Source organism: Lupinus angustifolius, chromosome LG01 (genome assembly GCF_001865875.1).
Source record: "Lupinus angustifolius cultivar Tanjil chromosome LG01, LupAngTanjil_v1.0, whole genome shotgun sequence".
Classification (NCBI taxonomy): domain Eukaryota; kingdom Viridiplantae; phylum Streptophyta; class Magnoliopsida; order Fabales; family Fabaceae; genus Lupinus; species Lupinus angustifolius.
Genome location: NC_032009.1, coordinates 7,463,194 through 7,474,302, shown reverse-complemented (window position 1 = coordinate 7,474,302; position 11,109 = coordinate 7,463,194).

Genomic DNA, 11,109 nt, shown 5'->3' with positions numbered 1-11,109 from the left:
GAGGCAGTACCCTAGCTTTGGAGTTAGCCACTAGGAGTTGCTTATCATTTCGTGACTTTTGAAACACTGACGGCTTCAGTTTGTTCATGTCTTTGTTTAGTGTCTGTTGGCGATGATTAATATTTTCGCCCTTTCTTTCTGGATTTTGTATATGTTAGTGGCGATGTAGTTTCCGCCTTTGTTGACTTAGTTTGTATGAACTAAAGATGACTTAACTGATTATATGTATTGTGTTATTCAGGAAATTGTGAATCAGGTTAAGTTATCATTCGATAACGATAACTTGATTTTCCGCATTTGAGTTACTTAAAGTAATGTCCCGGAAAAGGAAGGTTTTAAAAAGGAAACAATTTTATCCAATCTATTTATTCAAAAAAAAATTTACCCATTTTTTCGCAATGTTTTTTAGAAGTATTTTTCGGGGCGTTACAGGAAATAGGTCAGATCAATGTTTAAGTATTTTTTTAAGCTTAAGTATATCATGTTTAAACATGTGACATGACTTATTATCTTATTTAAAACTATATTATAATCTAAAACTTATTAATAATACTCATGCTCGACTATTCAAGGGGACTAAGGGTTTAAATAGACCACGCCAAAGAACCTTGGCTTAAATAAATTTTATTTAAAAGTCTGATCTGATTTATTAGTCTATTTAAAAGTTTGTTATAATCTAAGACAATTAAATAGGTCAATATACATATCTTTAAATAGGTTAATAGGTCAGTGTTAATTGACAAATCTAATATATGAAATCTTCAATGCCAAATTGCTTATATGATGTATATGTTTTATATTTATTTCATGTATGTATTATATAAAATAATTAATATAAATATATACGAAAAATTATATAAGTAGATTTTTAAAATTAATAAGTTTATAATAAATTTGTGTCGTGGCCTATTTAGATTAAATATGCTTTAAGAAAGTCGCCTATACAAAAATTATTCACATTACCTATATAAATAAAGTCATCCTAATTTGAAAAAATGCATCAATTGAATAACATTTCTCAACTTCCTCTTCCTCATGCAACACCTTTTATCATATTATTGAATAGTAGTAGTCATAACATTGTACATATATGAGTTTTGTATTAGTCATATTATTAAGTGGGGATATTAAAGGGAGTATAATTTTAGAATGATTTTAAAGTGCAATGGTCATATATTAATTATTTTATCCTACGGATGTCATACTTGCTAATCTTTTTATATAATTTTATATTAATATCTTTTGTAAATAAAATGAAACTAATTAAAGATAAGATAATGATCTAAAAATTCAAATATCTAGCTAGAATAATTTTCCATATTTAAAAATGAACAATTTTAACAAATTATAAATTGAACCTAGACCTGCCATGATCAGGCCTCATGTCATGTCATACCCATAATATCGAATCTTGATTTAAAGTCAAACTAGGGAGGGAAGAAGGATACGCTACTTTTGTGCCGTACTTTTTTTAATTGGAAAATAAAATATATTAATTTTGCATGCCAACAGTATAGTAGTCAATTGTAATGGAGTTCATACTATTCAATACTATTACCTCCTTTTCTAAATAAGAATTTTTTTCAAGAAAACAAATTTATGTTTATTTATTTCTTTAGAAAAGCAGTACAATGCTGATGACTATTTTTATAATACTATCACTACATAGTTAATAAGAGATAATAAATAAAAATAATTAATTATATAATTATTATAGGAAAATAAAAACATAAAAATAAACTTTAAATGTGTGATAATTTAATGTACGTGACAAAAAAACAAGAGATATGAGTTAATAAATCAATTTTGAAATAAATTTAATATCTATGCATTTGTAGTATGATTTTTTATATAGTGAGTACATTATTTATTATTTATGTATATTATTTTTGTTTAAAAGTTGATGATAATTAAAATATAAAGGTAAATGATAGTATAAAAAACTTTTGATAATGTTGACTAATCTAAGAACACCTATAATTATGCAACACATGGTTTGTAAGTACTACCTTTAATTTAATTGGATTGAAAGTGAAGGAATGAAGGAAAATAATGTTTTTTATTAGGACAAAACTTATATACAGTTTCATAGGTACTAATGGTGTTGATAGCATATTAAAAGATGACACGTGTCCACACTCACATCATTATGCAACGGCGTTAAATTTCTCTTTTTCCCTTTTTTATTTGCAATTAAGAAAATCTCTCTTCATGGAATACTCTTCCTTACCTTATTAAGTCTCATAAGTCATAACCTTCTGGGTAAAAAAGTAAGAGTGCTGGACAACCTCATAAAACCCTTATCAGTCATTCCAATGTTGTAAAAACGATTTCGTATCGGCCGGTTCAACCGGAAAATCGGTGAACTGGACCCATAACCTGTACGGTATAGGTGTTGAACTGGTCAAGTATCAAAATCGGTGAACTGGCCAGTATTTTACTAAACCGTCCAGTTTATACACATACATTTTTTTTTTTGAAAAAAAAAACTTAAAAACTTAAAAACCCATTACAAGGTGACTCATCTTTCCAACCATTCTTCAACACTTCAAGACACATGTTTCCAAGACATATATAGATTACACTTTTTGGTTCCTGACATTCGTGTGTAATCTCAGTGACATTTGTGTAATCTTGGAGTAGTGTCTGAAAATATGACTTGGTGGAAAAATATAATATCAATATGAGACAACTTTGACTCTTTGGTGTTAAATATTAAAACTCCAAATTTATTTGTTTCGTAGAGTGAGTTGTGAACTTGTGTCATTTATTTATATTTTGCGGTTGTTAAGTGATACTTTTGGATTAATATATGTTTTGTAATTTAGACTTTGAATTTGTTAAAGTTGTTTATTTATGTGAATTTTGAGTAGATTATAAATATGAATTATAAATTTGAGTATCTACCTATTTAGAATTTTTTTGTTATAAGTTTTTATATATATAAATATAAGTAGGTATGTCCGGTTTAACCGGCATGCAGTTTAATTACTGAACCACCAGTTGAACCACTGTACCATTATACTAGTACCCTAACCGGTTTGATAACCGGTACAATTTTAACAACACTGAGTCATTCTATCTTTTTTGTTAGATTTATTACTCAAGCCTCAATATATGAGATTTAGAACTAACAAAGATGGGTTTTTTGTTGTGAACATGGCAATGGACATAATAGTTCTGGAAATATTTTGATGAACATAACGATGGGTATGAAAGATCGATTATTGATGAAGATGAAAACAACCATGGAAGCTGAGCTTTTCTCTAGTTTTTCCTTCCTATGTTGGCTTATATAAAAGAATATTGAAGAAAGATCCATTCTAACATGAGAGAGAAAGTAACAGAAAAGGAGTAAGATTGTAAGTGCCCAATACTAATAATGTGATAAAAATATACATGAGTCATCTTTTAATAGACCACCAGCACCATTAGTACCTATGGAACTCTATGTAAGGTTTATTGATTTTTTAACTCCCTATACATTTAAAAAATTAGTATTTTGTGTAAATTACACTTGTAAATATTGATAGTTTACTAAAATTCCAAAAAACAACAAACCAACACATGTATATCAATGTTATTATCAGGAGTATAATACATATGTACTATCAGTGTAAAGATTTATACACAAACAGTATATCATCTACCATTCGATTTGTGTTGTTTTTTGTTTTTGAAAAGTCAATGACAATAAAACATGAATATTAGATAATATAATGATAATGTATAAAACTCATATATTGTTGGTGCATACATTTTTCTCTATTATTAATAAAATTATATTCTTTTTTATCCATTTTTTTTTCGTTTTCTACCACACCAAATAAGTAATTAAAAGATCATCATATTTTCTATTCAATTTCGCCTCTCAACTTTTGTTGGGAGATTCAGAACCAATTTCCCTCCTTTGTGTGATGCAAAATGGGCACTTGCGGAAGTGGCAAGTGGATAAAGAAAATAGAGAAGAGTAGAAGAATAACACCAAGAATTTTAACGTGGAAAAACCCCCTCAATGTGAGAAGGAAACAACCACGGGACCTAGTCCAGAAAATATCTCTACTATAGAAAGTAGGATTACAATATTTGATTCTCTCTTACAAAGAGGATAACACTCAATCTCACCCAAAATGATGAAAATACAAACTCTCTCTAGTATCTCACTAGGAATACAAATCTCACACTATGTGGATAAACTCTCTCACTTTCTCTCTATGATGTTGTTTCTCACTTGCTTGTTGTATATCTTTCTCACAAGTCCCCTATATAGTGAAGGGGAGGAAGGCTCCATCATAAAGACATAGTGGATGATTAATTGTTGTCATACTTTTCAAGACACTTTGAAAAGTGCTACTCCAACTTTCTAAGTTAGACTTCATAATTCTCAAGAGTCAAGAAATAATTCCAAGACTTTGGAATAGTCATCATTGAATGATTCAATGGTTCATCTACCAAGATTCATTGGTCTTACTACCACATCAATTAGGAAGGATTCCCAACAAATCTCCCCATTCCTGGATTAATTGATGGGTATCACCAGTCCTGCACCTCTGCAACAGTCTGTTAGCTTCTTGAGTGAAACTGTCTTGGGCATTATGTCGGACCAGTTGTCATCTGTATGAATTTTCTCTAGGTGCAATTCACCATCCTCCAAAGCATTTCGTATACAATGATAACGATAATCAATGTGCTTTATCCAAGAATGAAACGTATGATTCTTAGCTAGGTGAATTGCACTTTGGTTGTCACAGTGTAAAACATATCTATATTGGACATGACCCAACTCATGCAAGATGTTTTTCATATATTTTATCTCCTTGCCAGCTTCAGATGCTGCAATATATTTCGCTTCAGTTGTTGATGATGCAACACATCTTTGTAACTTGGATTGCCAATATACAGCTCCCCCTACAAAGGTAGTTAGATAAGCTGATGTTGATTTTCTGGGATCTACATCTCCAGCCATGTCAGCATCTGTGTATCCTACTAATATAGGATCTTCATTACCAAAACATAAACATCTTTTGGTAGTTCCACTCAGATATCTCAATATCCACTTTACTGCATTCCAATGCTCTTTTCCGGGATTGGACAAGAACCGACTTACAACTCCAACTGCGCGGGCAATATCTGGTCTTGTACAAATCATAACATACATTAGGCTTCCTACCACATAGGAATAAGGCATTTTGCTCAATTCTTTCCTTTCTTCATCACTAGTTGGATATTGCATTGTTGTTAACTTGAAATGTCCAGCAAATGGAACACTAACAGGCTTTGCCTTATCCATGTTGAATCTCTTGAGAACTTTCTCAATGTAATTCTCTTGTGATAGCCATAACAACTTCTTGGAACGATATCTGAATATCCCTATTCCAAGGATCTGCTTTGCAGGACCCAAGTCTTTCATAGCAAAAGACTTGCTTAAAACATTCTTCAAACCAACAATCTTGGTCTTGTCATGCCCAATGATTAACATATCATCAATATATAAGAGGAGAATAATAAAGTTTCCATCTTCATAACTTTTAATGAATATACAATGATCACCAGTTGTATTCTTGAAACTGTATTTGGTCATGAAAGATTCAAACTTCTTGTACCATTGTCTCGGGGCTTGCTTTAGGCCATATAACTCTTATTCAGACGACACACTAAGTGATCCTTGCCTGATTCTTCATAACCTTCTGGTTGCTCCATATAGATTTCTTCTTTGATGTCTCCATGTAAGAAAACTGTTTTGACGTCAAGTTGTTCAACTTCTAAGTCTAGGCTAGCTGCTAGACACAATGCTACTCTTTTGGAGGAATACTTCACCACTGGTGAGAATATCTCATCAAAATCAACTCCTTTCTTCTGATTGCATCCTTTCACAACAACTCGAGCTTTTTACTTTGGTCTTGAGCTTCCTTCTTCAACTTTAAGCATATAAACCCATTTTTTTTTTTCAAGGCTTTTCTTCATTTGGGCAACTCCACTAGATCATAAGTGTGGTTCTCATGTAACGAGTTCATCTCATCTTCCATGGCTTTAATCCATTCTTCTTTATCAGATGTTTGCATAGCTTCTGAGAAGTCTTCAGGTTCGCCATTATCTGTCAATGTGATATAATCTTCTTCAGGATACTTTGAAGAAGGTATTCTGCCTCTTCTGGAGTGTCTCAGTTCAACTTGCATCTGATGCTCTACTAGCTCGGGTTTTTCATTAATCTGGTCAAGTTCTGTGTGACCAGGATCTGCATGTTGGTCTATCTGTTCTGGATCTATCTGATGATCAGGATCTGTCTGTTGAGGAATCTCTCCCCCTGAATCAATGCGAACTTTGGACTTGCACTGGCTTTTCCAATGAACATTTTTGATCGCCTGATCCTCAAAGAACACAACATCTCTGTTTCTTACAATTTTCTTTTTTATTGGATCCCATAGTCTATACCCAAATTCATCTTTTGGAGACCCAAGGTAAATGCTTGGTCTTAGCATACAACTTCTTTCTCTCATCTTTTGGAATATGAACGAAGGCTCTGCATCCGAATACTCTCAAGCGATTGAAGGATGCCTTCCTCTTGTACCATACTTCTTCTAGAATTTCTTCGTTCATGGGTCTTGAAGGTGTTTTATTTATGAGATCCACTGTAGTCTTCACTGCTTCACCCCAGAAAGTCTTGGGGAGATTGGCATCTTGCAACATGCATCTGATCTTTTCTTCAATTGTGTGGTTCATCCTCTCAGCTACTCCATTCAACTGAGGAGTCTTTGGTGGTGTCCTCTCCAGTTTGATACCAAAAGCCTTGTAGTAGGCTTCAAATGGACCACGATACTCTCCACCATTGTCCGCTTTTAGACACTTCAACTTCTTCCCAGTCTCACGTTCTACTAGTGCATGGAACTCTATGAATGCTGATAGTACTTGATCTTTGTTTTTCAACAATTACACCCATACTCTTCTCGAGTGATCGTCTAGAATGTAACAAAGTAGTAGGCTCCTCCAAGAGATCTTTCAGATAGTGCACAAACATTTGAATGCACCAATTCAAGTACTTTATCTCTCTATGAGGGATTGTCTGTTCTTTGAAACTTGACTCCATGTGTTTACCATAAAGACAATCACTACAGGAATCTAAAATTTGACCTTTTATACTTGGAAGGTGGTCTTTGGTGAGAATATGAAGTGCCTTCTCACTCATGTGCCCCAATTGCCTATGTCAAAGATCTTTGGAGTCAGTAGCAACATTTGATTCTCTAGAAAAAATTCCTCCTTGCATAATGTACAAAGATCCTTCTTTTGAGCCTCTAGCAATGACTAGGTTGCATTTTGCTAGTTTCCACTTTCCAGCACCAAAGTGGCTTACAAAACCAACATCATCCAACTTACCTGTTGAGATAAGGTTGAGACGCATATATGGGACATGTCTCACCTCCTTCAGTATAAGCTTTCCTCCTATGTCTGTTAGCAACACAATATCACTAATTCCTTCAATCTTGCTAGTAACATGGTTTCCCATTTTCACAGTACCATAATCATCTTTCTTGTAGCTTGAGAATAAACCTTCATGTGGACTTACATGGAAAGAAGCACCAAAGTCAACGATCCAAGCACAATCACCATATGCAACATTTAGGTAATTGTCTTCTCCAATGAGGAGAACATCATCATCTGCGGCGACGGCTGTGGTAGACTTATGACCATTTTTCTTTGGATCAACTAAATCTTCATAGACATTTCCAGCTTTCTGGTCTCTCTTCAGGGACCTGCATTCAGATCTTTTATGTCCTTCTTTACTACAATAATAATATGTTATTGACCTCATGCGAGATTGAGAGCGACCTATGAATTTAATTTTGCTTATTCCATGAGATCCATTCCTCCCATGAGTTTCACTTCTTCCACGTCTCTCCATAACATTTTCTTCAGAATGGAAGGATGTACTCCGTTCTTTCCTTATGGATTCTTCATTCAATAGACTGTCTGACACAGTGTCCATTAAGACATTCCCATCAGGAACTAAGTTGTTGAGCTAACCACCAATGTATCCTAGCTTTCAGGCAACAAACTTAGTAGCAAAAGTGCTTATAGCTCATCATCTATCTTCATGTCTATCTTTGTCAATTGATTGACAAGACCCTTGAATGAATTCAAGTGCTCTATCATGCTCTGACCAACTTTGTAGTCGAGTTTTACCAGCCTTCTAACAAGATATGCTTTATTTCTAGGAGTTTTCTTTTGAATCATATATTCAAGTTTCGACCACAACTCATAAGCATTTGTATATGTGGACACATGCTCAAATAAACTTCTATCAATATACTTCTGAATCATTGCAACAACTTTTCGATTCGAAACCTCCCAATCTCTGTCACCCTTATCTTCTGGCTTGTCTTTGCAAGAAATAGGCTCATGTATATCCTTGCAGTATAAATGATCCTCCATCATGGGCTTCCAATAGGAATAGTTGTCAGCTGTCAACTTGAACATATCTCCATCAAATGAGATATTAGCGGCTCCTTCCATCTTGGACTATACAGGCTAAGCTCTTCGAATGAACCTGGGAGCTCTGATACCACTGTTGGGAAATTCAGAACAAATTTCCCTCCTCTGTGTGATGCAAAATGGGCACTTGCGTAAGCGGTAAGTGGATAAAGAAAATAGAGAAGAGTAGAAGAAAAACACTAAGAATTTTAACGTGGAAAAACCCCCTCAATGTGAGAAGAAAACAACCACGGGACCTAGTCCAGAAAATATCTCCACTATAGAAAGTAGGATTACAATATTTGATTCTCTCTTACAAAGAGGATAACACTCAATCTCATGCAAAAGGATGGAAATAAAAACTCTCTCTAGTATCTCACTAGGTACAAATCTCACACTATATGGATAAACTCTATACTTTCTCTCTATAAGGTTGTTTCTCACTTGCTTGTTGTATCTCTTCCTCACAAGTCCCCTATATATAGTGAAGGGGAGGAAGGCTTCATCATAAAGACATAGTGGATGATTAATTGTTGTCATACTTTTCAAGATACTTTGAAAAGTGCTACTCCAACTTTCTAAGTTGGACTTCATAATTCTCAAGAGTCAATAAATAATTCCAAGACTTTGAAATAGCCATCATTGAATGATTCAATGGTTCATCTACCAAGATTCATTGGTCTTACTTCCACATCAATTAGGAAGGATTCCCAACAACTTTTATGTCCTTAATTTTTATTTCTGTGACTTTTTTTGTAAACCAAACAATATCTTACTATGTCCTCTAAATATATTCTCTTATGTTTTTATAAAGGTTAAAAAGTGTCTTCATGTTATTGATTAATTGTTTAAAGTAAAGTAATAATAAAAATAATAGAAAGTAAAATAAATTTCTTAAAAGGAAGTAACGTTATATTAGAAAATGATGAATTTAACCTATCAAGAATTGTTTAGAATGATTGCATTTTTTTTAATGATTTAAGTGCTCCACTTTCTAACATGAATTAGCTATCTTTCACTCCTTAGCAAATGATCTGAAGGTACTTCTTAATATTCAGCATAAGTATAAAGTCAAAAAGGACATATATTTCAATTCCTTCGTAATACAAAAATCATTAAAAACTTTGTCTATCTTATAATTACAAGGATTTTTAGGAAGATTTATAATTATTTAATTATATAGTCTTTTTTTTGTGTATAGTTCTTCTAAGGTATAATTTAGACTTTAAAGGTAAAAATTACAATCATTTAGACCGTTGAATACGTCGTATTATTATACCTCAATTAATAAATCTATTTCAATCTAAGTATACATGACTTCACACAATAAAAAATTCGGATTACTATTGATTTTTTAAATTAAAAAAATAATAAACTGTTCATGTGTGTTTGGAGTGTGATTTGAATTAGTTATGAGACAAAAAGTCATTGGATTCAAACATAAAAGTTAGTTAGAACAATGATTAATTTTGATAACTAAGGTCGACTACATGAATCGGATGGAGTCATAATATTTTATCATATATTATGTTTATTAACAATATATTTATCTCTAAATCTTTCATAATCATTTGGTCTCTGGTTTTTTTCTTAATCCCCTTCACCCTATAGGAATTAGACTAACTTCCATTTGATCTACCCACCTTATTGAGCCTTAATGGTTTCCTCCACATACTATCTAAGATGCCATTCTTTCTTCTTTTCTACAACATGAGTTACAACTACTTCTTATTGAGACTTTTAATTATCTCCTCCACATTCCACCTAAGACACAACTCTTTTATCCCTTCTATAATGGGAGTTACTCTCATTTTCTCCATAATGCATTCATTTCTACTCTTCTTATTCTCTTGTTGACATTTTATCATTCAATATTTAGTTTCCATATAACATTGTGAGTCTTATAATTGTGCGATAAAACTTCACATTAAGCTACATTCCTATCATATATGACATCTGGAATATTTTGTCACTTCATCCAACTCATTTGAATCATTTGGCTTGCATCTTCATCAATCTCCTCATTATCTTGTATGATTGATACAAAATGCTTAAGTATGATGACCTATAGTATGATATAATCTTCAATTTTTACATTTATCATAGGGTTTGTCTGACTCTTCTTAAACTTACATCCACATACTTCGACTAATACAAAGCAATGTACTTCTAAAGCTTGTTCCATATGTCTAGTTTTCCACTTAATTTCATTTCAAGCAAAAACATGCATTGAGACATCAATTTTTGGATATGCTCAATAAGTATATCCAAGAGATAGATTTCATGTTTAGCTTTTGTGTAGTTTTATTATAGAAATGTTTTCGTGCAATGGCTCATTTTCTTTATATAATAGAAAACAAGTTATGAGTTTGGGCTGATGTAAAAGGGGTGGGGTAAATGACTATATATTTATGTTATGTATACCTAATGTAATAATGAGAACAATAGTCAAACACAAATCCATATTCTCTAATAATACATGGTGGTAGCCTCTCAACGCTCCTAGGGACATAGGCATAATTGGTCGGACCTCGTTACAAGATCCATTATGTTATTCTCTTTTCTCTATAGTCTTTTACTATTTCATTTTTCGCTTGTTCCCAACAATTGGTATCAGATGACTCTTAACTCAAGTGTCAAATT